Here is a 17,354-nt window from a genome sequence, read left to right on the forward strand (position 1 = left end):
GAATGGAGCAGTTCTTAATCCAATAACTTTTCTTTCTCGCTCCATGCTAGCAGTGGGGGAGATAGGCGAGACTGGGGCGGCCCAGGGAAGAAGCAGATATCAGCAGTGCCTCCTGATTTAGCTATAGCAGCCGCTTTCACCGGCCCCTGCAGGCCGAGCCCCACCCTGAAACATGTGTGCAGGCTGCGCTATCTTTAGTGGTCACCCTTCGTAATCTTTAGAGGACGTTGCTGACGTGGCTGCTTCCTGGGCTGGACCTTTCTCCCTAGAGAGCTGTGCCTTTTGTGGGGTGAGAATCTGGTGTCGGGCAGGGGAGACCTTGGGGAGTTGTTGGGGGCTTCTGACACTTGGCTGTTGTTTCTTCTCTTTTTCCCCATTAGAGGGTGAGACTTTTAGACCCTTTGGGCAATCCATCTTAGGGTCAGAAAATGAGAATATTATAGAAAGGACGTTAGACATCATTGAGTCTTATCTTCCCATTTCACAGAGGAAACTGTGGAGGCCCAGAGAAGGGAACTGTTGTTTTTTTTTACTGCTGCTTAGAGGCTGGGCTGGATCTGGTTTCTGAATCTGGTCCCCTAGCACAGGTGGCTTGGTAACAACAGCGGTCAGGGTGGGTCTGGTAAAGCTGGTGTCAGGTCAGTTATTCCCATGCTTAGAGCCCTGAATATGCCCATCCCACCTGGAGTAAAACCAAAGACCTTACTGTGGCTTCAGAGGCAGGTCCACTCCCCTGCCTCTCTAACCTGCCACTCTCCTCATTCATGCCACACCAGACTCCAGATTGTTCCTTGAATGAACCACGACATTCCCACCTCAGGGCATTTGCACGCGCTGCTCCTTTTGCCTAGAACATCTTCCCCCAGATATCTGTATGGCTCACTCCTTTACCTCCTTCAGACAGCCCTTACCTGGCCATCCTCAATAATATGCCCCCCTTCCCTGCCATTGTTTAATCCCTCTTATCCTGCTGTGTTTTCCTCCAGAGAATTTTTCACCGTCTTACATGGCATATTTTCATTTATTTATTAACACTTTCCTGGGTTCCTCCTTTTAGAACGTAAATACCAAAACAGGATCTGTTTTGTTCACTGCTCTATCCCTAGCAACCAGAACATGCCCGGCACATAGTAAGTGCTCATCTATTTGTTCAAGGAAGGAAAGGAGGGAAAGAGAGAAAGAGGAAGGGAGGGAAGATAAAACAAATTGAAATAAAAGGAATCCAGGCCCTTGGTGTTAAGAATGGTTTGATTTGGTTCATCTGTGCTTGAGAAAAAAGATGAAACTTGATGGATGGCCGAGTCCCATTACTTTCCAGGGGTTGTCTGGACCTGCGTCTTTGGTGTGATGAAGTGGTAGCACTTCTGGTCTGCTTCAGAGTTCCACCCACCCTGCATGATCCTTGTATCTATAACTGGAAAAAAACGAGGTTAAACTTCACTCTTCCCAGAAAAACTGTGCTTAATAAATGCCTTGGATATGGAAAGGCCCTGCACCCTACATTAGAGTTCTCTGGCCTTTCCCCAAATGATGGAATAGATATTGCAGTGGTGGAAGGAAGCCGTATCTTCTTCCTTAGGGTTTTAAATAAAATGCTCAGTTTATTTGCACAACTTGACTCTCTTTTCCCAGGGACAAAGTCAAGTACTAGAAGATTTGAGTTGAGGATCCAGGAGAAAATTGGGGGTGGGGGGCATCCACTCAGTATATGAGTTTTGGTTGGACTTATGAAATTGGGAGGTTGGAAAGGGAAGCTGCAAGCTCCGGGGTTCTGGTCCTGCCCCTTTTTTGTGGGTGGCTTTGGCCGGTTACTTCCCCTCTCACAGCACGGCTTCCTCATGTAGAAAATGAGAATTGGACTAAATCTGCCGGGGTGTGAGGGGTGTGGCTCAAGGCTCCTGGGATCCATATGGATGGGTTATTCCTAAGGTCCCTTCTAGTACTGACATCAGCATAGACGGCTGCGTTTTAAATTTTCTCTTCTCTGGATCAAATGCCAGATTTTTGGCAAAACCATGACTTCCTTACTATGCTGGAACTAAAGGTGACAGTTTTTTAAAAAGTTGATCTTTAAAAAGTTTTCTCAGTGCCCGTTACTTTAGTAAGTGTGGGTTGTTTTTTGTTTTTTTTTTTTTACTTTCTTTCTTCTTCTTGATCTTAACCTATAAGCGATGACAAGATCAAACAAGTTTCAGTTTGAGTCCCCCCCTGCTTTACAGTCTGAGCCTGTACGGAATTGACTTATCACATTTACTTTCAACTAGTCTGGCTGTTACGGGGAGGCCTTATCAGCCAACTGTTAGCCCTCAGGATAGGAAGATGTGGTCTTGGGCGGTTTGGAAGCTGGGTTTTCAGCATTACAGTAGGTAGGCCTGGCATTTCTCCCCAGCTGACCTGCAGTCTCTCTCCTCAGCGCCCTACCTGCCTCAGTGAGCTGTTACGCAGCAGTCTCTCTAGGAAGTGCCAAGTTGCAATCCCTTCCCAAACCCCTGCTTCTTGCCCAGGACCAGCTACGTAATTTGCTGGGCCCAGTGCAAAATGAAAATGTGGGGCCTTTCAAGACAGTGACAGCAGCGCATTAGGCGAAGCACAGGGGCCCTGTGAGCCTGCACAGGTCACACTCCTGTGAAGCCCTATTACCAGGACCATGAAGATTTATAAAACACATTGGAAGAGTCATTACAAATTCTCTGAGAAGGAATTTGAGTTGTTTCTGTCATGGCCTGTGTGATTCAGGGTTGCTGACCTGAGCCGCTGCACTGTGTGTTTGGAAAATCACACCAGCGCAGTGTGGAGGGTTTGGACAATGTCCATGAGTGCTGGTGGGAGGAACAGAGAAGGAGAGTTGACAAATGGTTGCACTGCCCAAGCAGCCCCAGGGACACTGGAGGCTCCTTTCTGCAGGAGTGTCATCTGTTTTGCCCTTTACAAAGTCTTTTGATGGGAAAACAAAATGTGGTACATACATACAAGAGAATATTATTTAGCCATGAGAAGGGAATGAAGTACTAACACATGCTACAACAGGATGAACCCGGAAACCATGCCAAGTGAAAGGAGCCAAACACAAAGGCCATATATTGTATGGGTCCATTTATTTGAAAAGTCCAGAATGGGCAAGTCCAGTCCAAAGAGAGAGAAAACGGTTGCCGGGGAAAGATGAGAATGGGGAATGACTGCTAATGGGGCTTTTTTGGGGGTTATGAAAATATTCTGCAATGAGATAGTAACTATGGTTGTACAACCTTACGAATATGCTAAAACCCGTTGGGTTGTGCAGTTCAAAGGGTAAATTTTATGGGTCATGAATTATATCTGTGTTTAAAAACACGTGGTGAAAAAAGTTTTTTGAACCCTCAACTTTAAACTCTCTACCCTGTGCCCTTGGTGGGTGTTGTTGGTTCATTTGCGGGAGCCCCCTTCACTCCTTCCTGCCTCCCCCTCAGTCACAGATAATCTCTTGAGCATCCTTTATGCAAAGCTTGTTTTCCAGGAAAGATCTTCTGGAAACATTCATGCTAAGCGGATGTGTGGCTGCTAAGACTTAGCCTCTCCCAAGGTATTTGCATATTAGCTTAAAAAGGGGAGAAAGCTTTTAGGTGAAAGGGATAAATATTTAATTTTAGAATTCCAAGTAAGAGCAAGCCGAGTGTGGAAGGTTTCTGTTTTTTCGTGGGGTAAGGGTGCTCACAGTGGCTCTGGAGCTAGGGGTGGCTAGGTCTCCTTTCCATCCACGGATCCCGTTGATTCCAAGGCAGGGCCAGCTTGGTGGGTGGTCAGTGGCTGGGTAAGAAACGTGCTATTCAGGACTAGCATCTTTGCCCTGACCTAGCCTGGCTACCTTTAACATTTTCCAAAGGGGGACATTTTGACTTTGGAGGCTGCTGGGAGGAAATATCTTTTTGGTCAGGTTTCATTTGTCCTGTTAATGAGCTTGGCTTTAGAATCAGGTGGTCGCAGTTTGAGACAAACCCCTTGCCCAGCCCTTTTCTGCTCATCCCTGTCAGTTCAGTCCTGCTCATCCTTGGCCTGTGGTCCTCCACCTCCCACCTCCCTCTTCATATCTGCTGCCTTCCTCCTCCTCCTCCTTCCCCATTGTCACAGCTCCACCCTTCAACGCCCAGTGTAGTTCAAGCTTGATCTCCTGAGAATCCCCTTAGTTGGTAGTAAGCCCTCATCCTTCATGTGTTTTTGTGGCTCTTAGATCCCGAGATCTTTATCTTAATCATCTTTGGATCTCCAGTGCCTGGCACAATACTTGTACGCGGTAAACACTTAATAAAAGCCTTTTTAAAAAAAAAAAAGATTTTATTGGGGAATTGGGAAAGAGGAACATTGTGTTTTTCCAGGACCCACCAACTCCAAGTCAAGTTGTTGTCCTTCAATCTTAGTTGTGGAGGGCAAAAGCTCAGCTCTAAGTCCAGTCACCGCTTTCAGTCTTAGTTGCGGGGGAGGGGAGGGGGTGGCGTAGTCCACCATCCCATGTGGGAGTTGAATTGGCAGCCATGTTGCACACTGAGCCATCCGGCTGCCCATCAGCAGCTTACAGCTACTCAGCTCAAGGTGCCATGTTCAACTTTAGTTGTGTGGGGTGCAGCCCACCATCCCATGCGGGAATCGAACCGGCAACCCTGTTGCTCAGAGCTTGCGCTCTAACCAACTGAACCACTCGGCCAGCCCAATAAATGCTTTTGAATTGCACTGAAACAAGACTGCGTTTGGCCCTGTGAGGGAGTGGGAGTAACGAAATCAGCCAGAGAGATGCTGGGGAAACTATAAGCCTCAGGAATTAATGGATAAGAGACAAGGAAATAGTTTGTGATACGAAGGACTGGAATCTGAACTCCTGCTGGATATGGATGGGGGCATCTCAGAGCTTCATGGTATGTGAGATGATGAGTATAGGACATCAAAGGAGCTGCCCCATGGAGTAGGTGCTTCCATGGAGTATTCTTTCCTGAAAGATCTCTTAGATTTCAGGCTTCCATGCTTAGCCAGAGGGACCTGCATCAGCAAATAGTTGCCGCGTGCCTGCTATTTACCAAGTACTGATCTAGACTCCGTCTCTTTGGAGAAGCTACGTTGTGTGAGTTTTGGAGGAGCCCAGGGCCTTTGCACATGCCCTGCCTCAGCTGGGAAAGTTGTTTTCCTCTCAGCCTCTTGAGTTTTACCTAGATTCCTAGGGATGTTAAATTCGCACGTAATTGCTCTTGGGTAAAACGCACTGGTGCTGATATTGTAAACACTGCCATTCGTGCTACCTCTGAGGGGAGGAAGGGAGTGAGAGGAAGACACGGCTGCACTTCAGCCGGGTACCTGGGTACCTCGGGTGGGTGGATGTAGGCCTTGGCTCTGGCAGGCAGGGTCCCAGCATGAGATGGCTGGCACATGCTAGGGGTTTAACGGGAGAGATGTTAATGAAAGAGAGTGTTCACAGGAGTGTGGGCAGGCTAGGGAAACCAAAGGATAGTGAGGCACCCCAGGGCTGACGACAGTAGGAAGCTGTTACCTTCCCTAGGCCGGGAGCTGGGGGCTCCCGAGTTGAGAAGTCTCTCCCCCCGCCCTACTACAGCTGCGATGCTGGAGGGACACAACCAGTGCCAAACTGGAGAGATGGGAGGAAGAGGGAAATAAATTTGTATTTATTATGAGTGAGTTGGTGGTCCAAGACGGATGGAGAATAGTGTGTGTGTGTGTGTGTGTGTGTGTGTGTGTGTGTGTAGTGGAGGATACACTGGCTGCCTGGGCATTCTTATGTTCAGCTGGCTCTTACTTACACTTCTTAGGTTACTCAGGATGTGACCAGTCAGCCAGCCAGCATTCCTTTCCTCCTAGCATCACGGCTGTCTGTTAGATAGAGGAAAGTGCCCTGTCTGCATCATCAGGATGGGTACTGGGTAGTTTCAACTGTAGCAAGAATGACAGATGACATTCATTGATGGCAGGCCCTGAGCGTCCTAAGTATTTTAGTGCATCCTCTCATCAAATCTTTCCAATAACGTCAGCACGTAGGTACCATTAGTATCCGCATCTTCATCATGTTGCTGATGAAGGATGCGGGACTGACAGAGTAAGTTGCCCCGTCGCACAGCTAACAAGAGGCAGAGCTAAGTCTGTCTGACTCCTGAATGCAGACTCATCACCTCTCACTGCCTCACGGTCTCATTCCCCCGGAGCAGGGGCCCTCCCCACCCTGTGGTCAGTGCCACGTGTGTGCTGGTTCCACTGCCTGGGATCGTCTTCCCACTTCCTCTCCATTTGAACCCAATTGAACCCTTGTTTCAAGACCCAACTCAGATCTCACTTCCTTTATGAGACCTTCTCCAGCCCGCACCCACCCACCCAAACACACACCTTTCCAGAGGCAGGGTGTTGTTACCCAGCTAGTTTGCATGCGTGTATCGCCTCCATCTCCAAGAAGATTAGAGAGCTGATAAGAGCTGAGCGATCTGAGGATTGGTTTTCTACTTGGTTACTAAATGCCCGCTGAAAGCCAACAGGGAGGATTTTTTGGAAGGAAAGAGAAGAAGCTAGAATTGAGTCCAGTAGGAACTTACAGTCTAGCTGAGTGGGTGTGGAAGAGAAGACACATACCACTCCCTAAAACAGCACTACGCTTTTACAGAATAGCATTTCTCCCTGGACAGATGAATGTACCATCAGCCAAGCAGTCAGGCCTAATGGAGGTGGACATTTGAGGAGCCAAAATTGTCAAAGGCTTCCTTCTTACAGGATAGGACGTGGGTGCTAGTCTAATACCTTCCACGTGGGTTTCCCGAAAGGCCCCCCAGGCCACAGAGGCACCTGGGTGGAGCACGGCCAGTCTGTGTTTTGGCAGTTTTGACATTTTCAATTTCTTTAGAAATGTCTCTTGAGGGTCCCCGGAAGTTTCGATAATTGGCAAACGTCCTTCATGTTTGGGGCTGACATCAAGGAGAGAGGGTTAGGCACCGTGTCCCCTGCTCCCCTCAAGAGTCGCCCAAGACCACTTAGGAAGGCTTGATGTTGCACAGCCTATCTCAGTGTGGTGTTGCTTAATTTCATTTCTTTTTTCTCTATTCCTATTTTTTCCACCCACTCCTGTTGGCCTAGACCCAACTAGACACTGAAATGGTAGAGCGAATTGTGGGGAAGCACTTAGAAGGATGAGTAGCAGATGAGAGGTTGAGAACCCTTTGCTTGGGCCTCTGTTGGCTGGCCCTTGTCCATTTTGCTGTTAAGCTTCTTTGGATTTTTCCCTCTGCTGAGCCTTGGACATGCTGGGATGTGCCCCAGACATCCCGAATCCCTTTTTCTTCCCTGAACACATCACATACACTCTGACCTCCAGGCCTTGAGCCATGGTTCTTGCTGCCTAGAAGACTCTTCATTGCCTTGTTAGACATTAGGGAGCAGTGGGGACTGCGGAAAATTCCACAGTTTCCACTCCATGTAAAGGCTCCTGATCTACAAATTGGGGATTTGAATGTGACTTGGAATAGGTGTGGCTGCTTGGCTTCGTGAAGACTCTGGAAGAAAACAAGTAGGGGTGGGGGACACAGCCTGCGTAAAGACTTAAGAGACAGGACCAGATGAGACATTTCGAAGAGGACAGTTGGTCCATGTGAGAGCAGGAATAGATGAAGCTGAGGAGGTCGGACGGGTCTCGGAAGGGGCTTGACAGCAGTGCCAGGCAGGACATCTCTTCTGCATCTGTTCTTGGGGACTGCCAGGACCTGAGGGTGGCTTGGGGGTCAATTGCAGTAGTAGACTGGGTCCTAGGCCGGGTGCAGAAGCCAGGGCGAGACTGGGGAGAAATCTTTCATTTTACAAAAAGGAGATGTTTCTACATTCCAGACTGGGACGTGCTCTGGTGTGCTTGCTTCTCAGTACTGTGTAGGTTTCAGAGATCAGATAATGCTTTGGTTCAGGTTTTCAATGACCATGATTTCTGTATTACATAAATAAAACATAATAAAGATAAAGAGGAAAGGGAAGTGAAATTCATGTCACCCGTAATCCCACCACCCAGATATCGTTTACATTTAGAACTTGGGTATGGAGACTTCCAGATGATTTTCTGTATTTACAAAGTGGAAGCGAACCATAGATGTATTTTGTAATGTGTGTGTGTGTGTGTGTGATTTTTGTCCCATTTAAAAAAATATACGCTTGCCCAAAATTCAAGCTGAAGGTGTAAAGAGAACTCCCCTTGCCCTCCTACCCACCCCTCCTCCCTAAATCTACTCCTCAGAGGTAGCCCTCCTTAAAAGTTTCTAGTGTAGCCTTGATTAGGTAGAAATTTAGGAGGGATAATGTGTGTGGAGTAACAAACTGTAAACCCTCATGGTTGTAACTTGTACAAATATTAGCTGTCAGATGTCAGTCAGGAGGAAGGTATAGGGTGGATTTGGCGGGACTGGGAAGTAGTCTGTGGTTAGTGAGAGGATTTTCAGAAATAGAAATTGTGAAGTTAGGGAAAGGAGACGGAGACTTTTTGAGGCCTGGGTTTTGTCTGGATTTGTCCCATGGGTGTTGGTAAGGAGCAGCGTGAGGCAGAGGTGAGTGAGACTGTGGGCTAGGACCAGGTATTGTCAAATTTTACCTCCTGGATGGGGATTGGGATGGAGAGGGTGGCAAACGAGCAAGAGACTTGTCAGGAAGCCTTGATAGTAATTGGTAGGTATTTATAAAAATACCCTTGCTTGACAAAAGGAAAGTTGGCAACTCTGTGTTAGTCCCCCAAATTAAAAAAATAATGATTTTCACAAATCTGTAAATATTTAAACTCTGAGCGACACTGCGGAGCTGGACAGGGAGCTGTAAATGTCAGATTTGGTTCTGGTTTTATCTCTGGCTGAGCAGTCATGGACTGCACCTTAATTTTTTCCGATGTCAATTTTCTAATCTGTACTAGATCAATGATTTTCAACCCTGGATACATATTAAGATCACTGGGAAACTTTCTTAAAAACCCAATGCCAGAGCCGCTCTCCAGTCCATATCTATCCAAATCTTTGGGGGTGGGAATTTTTTAAGTGCAGCCAACATTTGAGAACCCCTGGATCACCCTAATGGCTCATTTTAGCCCTAAAATGTTATGATTTTATGCATTGAAGTATAGTTTTGTTCCTTTCAAATACTGTGCACAAATGTTGTCAACTTTTTACATACGAAGTTTTTTTATGAAAAACTCCCCATTATTCTCATCAGACCAATGAGGTAATGCCAGCATTCTTTCTCCAGTAAGTCAGAATCATAATAAAACATCAAATAATTCATTTTGGTCCCAGGAGTTGAAAGCATGGACTTAAATTTTTTTATTCTCATTTTGAAAAAGCTACTGACTGGAGGCCTGAAGCTACCTCCATTTGTGAAGAAGACCCTGAAAAGTTCAGAGAGAAAACATTACTGGAAATGTTTTTGCTAGAAGAATTGTGTGTACTGTAAGTTCCAAATTAGGAGGTCCAGTTTGGGGAGGCTTTATCAGATCTAAATTCTGCATGTAGTAGGAGGTGTTTAAAGAGACTCAGTGCTGTTTTATCTTTACCATTGAAGTTTTTGGTTTTGTCTTCCTAAATGAGTCATTTTTTTTTTTTAAAAGGAACCTAACTTGGGGAGGTGGGGAAACCACTGCCGGAGGTGCCGAGGGTGGGGGCCGGCAGTGAGGCTGACAGTCCGGGGACTGAGTTGATAATTGGTCCTTTCACCCAGGAGGGGTGGGGCCAGGGACCTGTGTGCTGAGGGTGGATCTAGCTAGACAAGTGGGACACGGCCTGGTGGGGGGTAGGGCAGTAGAAATGGTATTGATGTTATTTATTCACTTCCCAAGTATTTTCTGGAGCCTACCCACCAAACATATGGCCTAGTATCAAGGCTCAATCCACAGATGCTGGGAGATTGTGAACAAAGAGAAAGGAACCACCTAGTTTTCACCCTGGCTGGGGAGATGAGACACAAATCATGGAGGCTTAGGCGTGTCCATCTTTGCAAAAAAATGAACTGAAGTTATAGCGCCTCCGTACCAGTGTCAGCGGTGCTCATGAAACTGTTAAGGCCAGGCAGGAGTTCAGAGGAGAAAAAAAATGGCAGCCTGAGGACCCCCCTGTGGAGCGCTTGGGGGCCTGATGCAACACGCACTGGCCAGGCCACCACATGGAGATGGAGGGGCTCTGTGGGACCCCCGCACATCACTTCTTTTTTCTGTGCCGAATTCTCCCAGCTGAAAAATGATCCCTCACACCTGTCACCCAGGCCCCTGATGACTGTTCGAGTGTTCGATGTCCTAGATGCCTGAGGAGGTAGGAGAGAGGGACACAGTGGGGAGGAGCTGACAGACCCTGGCTTTGGGAAACCAGAGCTGCTCCATGTGATTTGGCCCAGTGCTTGGGGTGAGGAGCTCCCTGGCACCCAGGAGGAGTTCTGTGCATTTGGAACATCGGCCAGGTACACCCCTTTTTTTCCACACTGACCCCCGACACACACCGAGTGCTGGTTTTCATCTTTTCTGAGTGGTGTGCAGCCTCCTGCAATTGTGCATGCGTGTTTGCTAAGTTTGTCACAAACTTCCTGTTTGGGTTTGGTCTGAGGCTCGGAGCATTGTGTGTTTTGAAACCTAGGTGTTCACAGAGGTCCAGCGTTTCTCTCTTAGCGGCCATGGGGTGGCCCCTTTGTCCTCCTTCCTTTTGCTGACTTTTGCCACCCTTGGCAGACCTTCTTGCTGGGAAATGCTCTGTAGCTTCTGTACTTGTTCCTATTAGCGAGGGTTGGGGCTGTGAGATCTGAAAAAGCTTGGAAGGAGGGAGGGGAACAACCCTTTTTGGGGCCCCTTATATAATGCCAGGCACTATGCTAGATGGTTTTATACATTTCTTGTTTTATTTAGGCCTCACATGAGCTCAGGCAGAACCAGGCTCAGACAGGTTAAGTGACCAGCCCCAGGTGGGACAGCCACTGGGTGACTAAGTCAGAATTTGATCCCAGACCCGACTGTAGCTAAAGCTGCTGTTATTTCAGCTATGTCATGAGGCCCACACTGCGCCTTTGGTTCCACTGGTGTGGGGAGATCTTGATTTCTTATTGGGCATCTTGGAGATAGCATCATCTTGGTCTCTATAGTTTTCTCTCAGACTCTTTCTAGTCAGGTGCTGCTCCTTCTGTCTGTGTGGGGTGTAATTTGATGGCCCTGAGGGCTTTGCTGACTTTCGCTTTTCCCAACCATTCTCCCCCTTTTCTCCCCCTGTGGCCCTGGGAATCCCAGAATTGTGTGGTCCGTGGCTGACGATTGAAGTGGGTTAGGACCAATGCCCAATTTCTCAGAACTGGAGAACCCTTTTTCCTATCTCTGGGCACCCAGCGCTAACCATTCTGCTGGTCACCAGGAACTCCCCTCAGCCAGATTGCTCACATTTCAAGCTCTTCCTTGAAGAGGGTAGAAGATAGGCTCTCTATCAATGTGTATGAAAGCATGTGAAGGGGTAGCTAAGAAAGGATACCAAGCGTATAGGGACAGGGAGAGGAGGGGAGGGCTAAACCCAGCCACCTTTCACCTTATTAGGAGAGCTGTTTAGGGTGCCAGATTCTGGGTGCTCCTGCAAAGGAAGAATAGGTGTGCTTCCAAAAACTTGAAGAAGGCCCCAAGTCCCTTTCTTACCCACCCCAGGTCTCTTGTATTTTCTGAAACACATTATCTGAGTCTTATCAGCATTGTTCTGTGGATCAAATCATGTTTTCCATTGAAGACCCTGTGTTGAGCAGTGTGCAGTTCCAAGCGTTTTCAACACAGATATTAATTACCCTCGAGGGGCTTGCAGTCTACTTGGGCAAACGGAATACTTGCCAAGAGAGGCTAAACACTGAGCTCAGAAGAGCAGGGGAGCGCTCCGCAAGCTGGGGTGGTGCCGCTCAGTGGACTGCAGGGGAGCAGGCTGGTCAGAGGGTGAAGCTGCAGGGGGAAGGATGTGCCCAGGACTGGGACCTTGAGGGGTGTCATGGGAAGGGGAGGAGCTTACGGGATGGGGTGGAGCGGAGCGTGCACGTGGGAAACAAGATTGAAGAAAGGGTGTGCGTCATGTTTGAAGGATCTCAAGGGGTGGCTGTGGAGTGTGAAATTTTCCTGTATTGGGGAGGCAGCAAAGCCAATCGAATAGGATAGAGATAGGTGAAAACAGTGCAAGAAGGCGGTTCATGTGGAAGTGTGCACTGTAAATGGGGGTTGCTGGGAGGTGAGTTAGATAACATTTATCACATTGAATTTTAGGGGTGAAATGTTGAGGGACTTGGGTTAGGGTGGAGACGTGAATATAGAAAAGAAGATAGAGAGATGAAAGGTTTCAAATCCCAGCTCTGTCACTTGGTATCTGTGTGACCTTGAGCAGGTTACTTAATCTCTTGAACCTCAGTTTTATCATCTGTAAATAGAAGCAGAAAACATTTCACAGGACTGTTGTGTGAGGATTTTAACTGGTGCCGCACAGCCATTAAGTAGGAGTACTCTCATAATGGGAGAGGCATGGTTTGTGATTCGCTGGGAGGAATTGGGGGAGGGGAGAGGGAGGACTCAAAGGGGCTGCAAAGGGTTGAATTTGGAAGCCTGGAAGAATGATGCAACCTTGATGGAAATGGATGGAGCTGTTTGGGGTCCCCGAATTCAGCCTTAGGAAGACTGTCCTAAATCCAGGCTGCTGAGGGCCTGTCCCAGAAACCCCACAGCCACGCGGCTTATGCCTCTATGAAACACACACAGCCTCTAGTTTCAGCTGGGCCCTCGGTGGTGCTGGCCAGCAGCCAGCTCTCTCCAAGCAGGGGAGCAGGGTTGGTACTGGTTGAGGCAAGTGAGGCACGTAGGGCACAAAACTGAAGGAGGTGTTCCATTTCAGAGCCGACACTGCACCCCAGCAGTGAGCCCATTTAGGTTCTTGTCTCCCTTCCCTGGTGACCGTTGGCATCTGGGCTCATCCCAACCTAGTTTCCTTCCATTCAGAGAAGGACACGTTCCCTCCCCCCGGCCAGAGAACCTTCTGGTACATAGATCCCCCTGTCACCTGTAGCTCCTGGGACCTCACTCCCTTCAGTAATTCAGCAATAAAGTCTTTCCTCAAACTTTCACCCCCCTCTATTTCACACTCCTTTTTCACCTTTCCTCACAGACAAAAGTCTGGAAAGCATCTGCCCTGGGTTTTGCTCTTTTGTGGTCACAGCTCACTCAGGCTGGCTTCTGCCTGTGGGAGGGGTGCCTGGCACAGGAAAGGGACCTACCTGGTGGATTTGCTGCAGAGGGCTCCTGCTTTCCACAGTAACTGCCCTCTTTAAGGTCACCCGTGGCTTCCATATTACCACACCCAACGGACACTGTGGTCCTTATCTTTCTGGACTCTGCTACTTTTGACACTGGACAACTTCCTCCTTTTTGCAACTCTCCTTTCTCTTGGCTTCTTTCATTCCACAAATAAATCTTTCAACAACTATTTTTTGAGCACCTACTATGCGCCAGGCTCTGGGGCATACCTTAATACGATGTCCTTATTCTCAGAGAGGTTGCAGTCTAGTGTGAGAGAAAAGGGATAAAAATATAATCAAATGTTAGGTAGTGATAAAGCTACAAAGGAAAATACAACAGAAGGGGGAGACAAAGGGTGTAGGAGTGGGGTTGGAGGGCCTCATGGAGAAGGTGACACTTGAGCAGAAACCCAAAGGAAGTGAAGGATGTCTGGTGAAAGAGTGTTCTAGGCAGAGGAAAGGACAAGTGCAAAGGCCCTGAGGCAGGAGCCTGCTTGGGGTATTTGAGGAAGCCATGTGGTTGGAGGAAATTGAGAAAGGGCAGAGCAGGAGGAGAAGAGTTCAGGGAAGAGGCTGAGCCAGGACATTGTGGGCCTTGTAGATCATTGCAAGGACTGTGTCTTTAACTTTGAGGGAGATGAAACACTAGAAGAGTGTTTTGAGCAGAAGAGGGATTTTTAAATGATCACCTAGGCTGCTGTGGGGAGCACGGTGTGATAGTTTGCTAGGGCTGCCGTAACAAAGTACCACAAACCAGGCAACTTAAACAACAGAAATTTATTGTCTCACAGTTCTGGAGGCTAGAATTTCAAGATGCAGGTGTTGGCGGGGCCATGCTCTCTCTGCAGGTGCTGGGGAAGGATCTGGTCCAGGCCTCTCTCCTAGTTTCTGGTAGTTTGTGGGCTTGTGGCAGCATAATGCCAATCATCACATGATGGCTCTCCCTGTGTGGGTGTCGGTGTCCAAATTTCCCCTTTCTATAAGGACACCAATCATATTGGAAGGGGGACCCATCCTATTCCAGTATGACCTCATCTTCCCAGTTAATTGTATCGCAACAACCCTATTTACAAATAAGGTCATATTCTGAGCTACCAGGTGTTAGGACTTCAATATAGGAATTTGAGACACAATTCAACCCATAACACAATTCAATGCACATAATACACGGACTGTAGAAAGGTGAAGGTGGAAGTAGGGAGACCAGTGAGGAGGTTACTTCAATAACCTGATGAGAGAAGCTGCCGGCTTGGACCAAAGAGGTAGCAGAGGAGGAGGTGGTGAAGAGTGGTGGTAGTCTGGATATATTTTGAAGATAAAGCTGACATTATTTGCTGATGGATTAGACATGGGGTGTGAGGGGAAGGGAAGTCACAGTGACCCCTGGGTTTTGGGCCTGAGGAAATAGAAGAATGGAGTTGGGCGTCTTTCTCTCCTAAATCCTCTTCTTTCTCTGGGACTTTCCCTCAGCAGCCTGTGGAGAGTCCTCTTCCTGGGCAGGTCCATCAACTGGTGGGGTTTTCAGGGCTCCATCCTCGGCTGGTTCTGGTCTCTCTCCCTGATTGATATGATCTGATCTGTTCCATGTTGAAGCCAGATATCCTGAATTTGCGGTTTGGTCACTCCCGCAGGCCCCGGATCTGGAGAATGCTGAAGGAGGACGACACAGAAGCAGGACGACCCTGAACGATTAAGCGTCTTAACCCTGAAACAGGTAGCGTCTCTGAAATGCTGAGTATTTGAATGCTTTATGATGAAGGGGGTCGTAAGATCATTTCTTGGATCATTATGGTGTGGAAAATGGCCGGAGAAGCAGGGAAGGGCTGCTCTGGGCCTGAGCACCCCGTAGGTTTCTGGAAAACTTTGCCTGGGAAATGGTCAGTGATTGTGGAATGACATATTGGAATTTCAGCATCACCTGGAATGGGGCTGAGTGCAAATTTGCAGAGTTGTGAAGAGTGAAGGATCCAAAGGATGTTCGTGGATGGTAGCTCTAGAAGTGTTAAGAGGGAATTAAACATCTCTGGAGAATTGTATTGTAGACGGCCGCTTGGAGAAAACCCACAGAGCCTGTCAGAGGCAGATTCCCGGATCAAGGAGCCTTTGAGCTGGCCCTGGGCATTGCTAGTGTTTTTACAGCTGTGTAGCCCTGTGCTCTCTTCCAGACTCAGTTTGTCTGTCTAGAAAATGGGCATATAGCTGTGATTCCTCTGCCAGGTCCTACACAAAAGCTGTCGGAAGGGTCAATACATTTGTGTATAAACAGTTTTTTTTTTTTTGGTTAAAACCCTGGCCTAAAAAGAGATGTCTATTTTCCACAAATTCTCAGTGACAATGGGGGAGGATGGTAGTGACGTCTAATTTGATTCTTTTGGTGTGTGCGGGTCTTTTTTCTCAGCAAATGTCACACTTTTTATCTCTCTTATGTGAGGCTCAAAGTTGATCGCTTCTGTTTCTTTTTTGTTGTGGCTGATTTTGATTTAACTTTTAAGCCATTGTGTCTTGGGGTTCCCGTAGGAAACAGATGGTTCACTCAAGTGGAGTACTCCAAGAGACTCTCCTGAAGGGACTGTTTATAGTGGCGTCGGCAGGGTAACAGAAACCAGCATGAGTGTCGAAGCGTCTCAGGGCTAGTAGTGTCAGGGAGCTAGCTGTTCCCATGCCTAGGCCTGAAAGGAAGGGGGTGGGATTGGCTATCAGAACTGGAAAGAAAAGCCGTATGGAAAGGTTATCTCTGGTAGAAGGATGCAGTCAACACCAACATAGCCGGTTCAGAGCCAAGAGAATACATATTCTCATTGAACTCCCCTCAGTCCTCCTGTCTCGTGATGGTACCTCCCAGTAGGCATACTCAGTGGGAAGCCAGAAGGCAGGGAGCCATGTTGATGCTGTCCACCGAGATCAGGACCTCTGGGGGCTCAGAGCTGAGTGGAGAAGGGTGGAGGGTAGATACAGAGATGCAAATGGAAAATATCTGACTGAGCAAGAGATGCAGATTGCCTGGATTATATTATAAACGATGTTTCTTCTTGAGAACCCGAACTGTTGGCTGTGAGGGCTGGAAGGGGCAACAGAAACCCTCTAGTCAAAGTTAGTCCTTTTTATAGTTGAAAAGACCCAGGGAAGTCAAGCAACATGCCCAAGGCTACTCATTAATTCATGAAAGTGTTTCTTGAAGACCCATTATATTTTCTCTAGAAAAATAACACAAAACACTTAGAGCAGTTAAGAAACAGTGTAAAGCAAAAATCTGAGAAAGTGCTAGAGGAATCTGTGCATTAGTGCTTATTTCTCATTTATCAGTTTGGATTCTTTGGAGTTGTGAATATCAGAAAACCAAATTCAGAGGGGCTCCCAGCACAGGCAATTCATTAATCAGCTCATGGTGTGAACTGCAGGATAGGTGTGAAACAGCAGCTCAGCATATTATTAACTGTCCAGTTTCTTTTCATCTCTGCTCACTCTTCCACCGTGTCAGTTCATCCTCAGGCCTGCTTCTTTCATGGAGGCAGAATGACTGCAGGAGTTCTTGGGCTCATAGTTGCAGAAGTAAAGAAACATCCCTTCTAGTAACTCTTAAAAAGACTGAGAAAGTATCTTTCCCAGAAGTCCCTCCCCAGCAAACCAACCCTGGCATTTCATTGGCTGGAATGAGTTGTGATAATTTCTTAGCCAATCCCAATGGCGAGGTGAATGCCCTCTGTTGATTGGCGGGGACCTGAGATTTTTCTCCTGATTGGCCTGTCCCTCTACTGGGGAGTGTGTCAACTTTCCCCAAAGCACCACGTGGGTGTGGAGGTCTGGGTACACAGAGCTCTGTGTACTGTTCAGGGAGGAAAATAGATACTGGGAGAGTGGCAGCTGATACCCACCATACTGTATCATCTATAGTAACGTTATTAATTTGGACTAATTATTGGGGGGTAATTTGGACTAATTATTGGGGGTAATAGTGAGAGGAAGCTGACTCTTAACTAGTAAAAACCTGAGTTTTAAAGTTTTTTTTTTTTTATTTTTTATTGTTAGTTTCAGGTGTACAGAACAATGCAATAGTTACCCTTTTCACCCTCACAAAGTAACAACCCCCCTCCCCCCAT

At 47.5% G+C, this 17,354-nt stretch overlaps 1 protein-coding gene across 6 annotated transcripts in view; it reads left to right on the plus strand.

Moving 5' to 3' along the window:
* TRERF1 (transcriptional regulating factor 1) overlaps positions 1-17,354 on the plus strand; it is a 214,493-nt gene that overhangs the window by 75,865 nt on the left and 121,274 nt on the right. For all 6 annotated transcript variants that reach the window (XM_019642829.1, XM_019642831.1, XM_019642833.1 and 3 more), the window contains exon 3: positions 14,889-14,971. The gene's annotated coding sequence lies outside the window, so the exon portion shown is untranslated. The remainder of the gene's footprint in view (positions 1-14,888; positions 14,972-17,354) is intronic.

Source organism: Hipposideros armiger, unplaced genomic scaffold, assembly GCF_001890085.2.
Source record: "Hipposideros armiger isolate ML-2016 unplaced genomic scaffold, ASM189008v1 scaffold_72, whole genome shotgun sequence".
Taxonomy (NCBI): domain Eukaryota; kingdom Metazoa; phylum Chordata; class Mammalia; order Chiroptera; family Hipposideridae; genus Hipposideros; species Hipposideros armiger.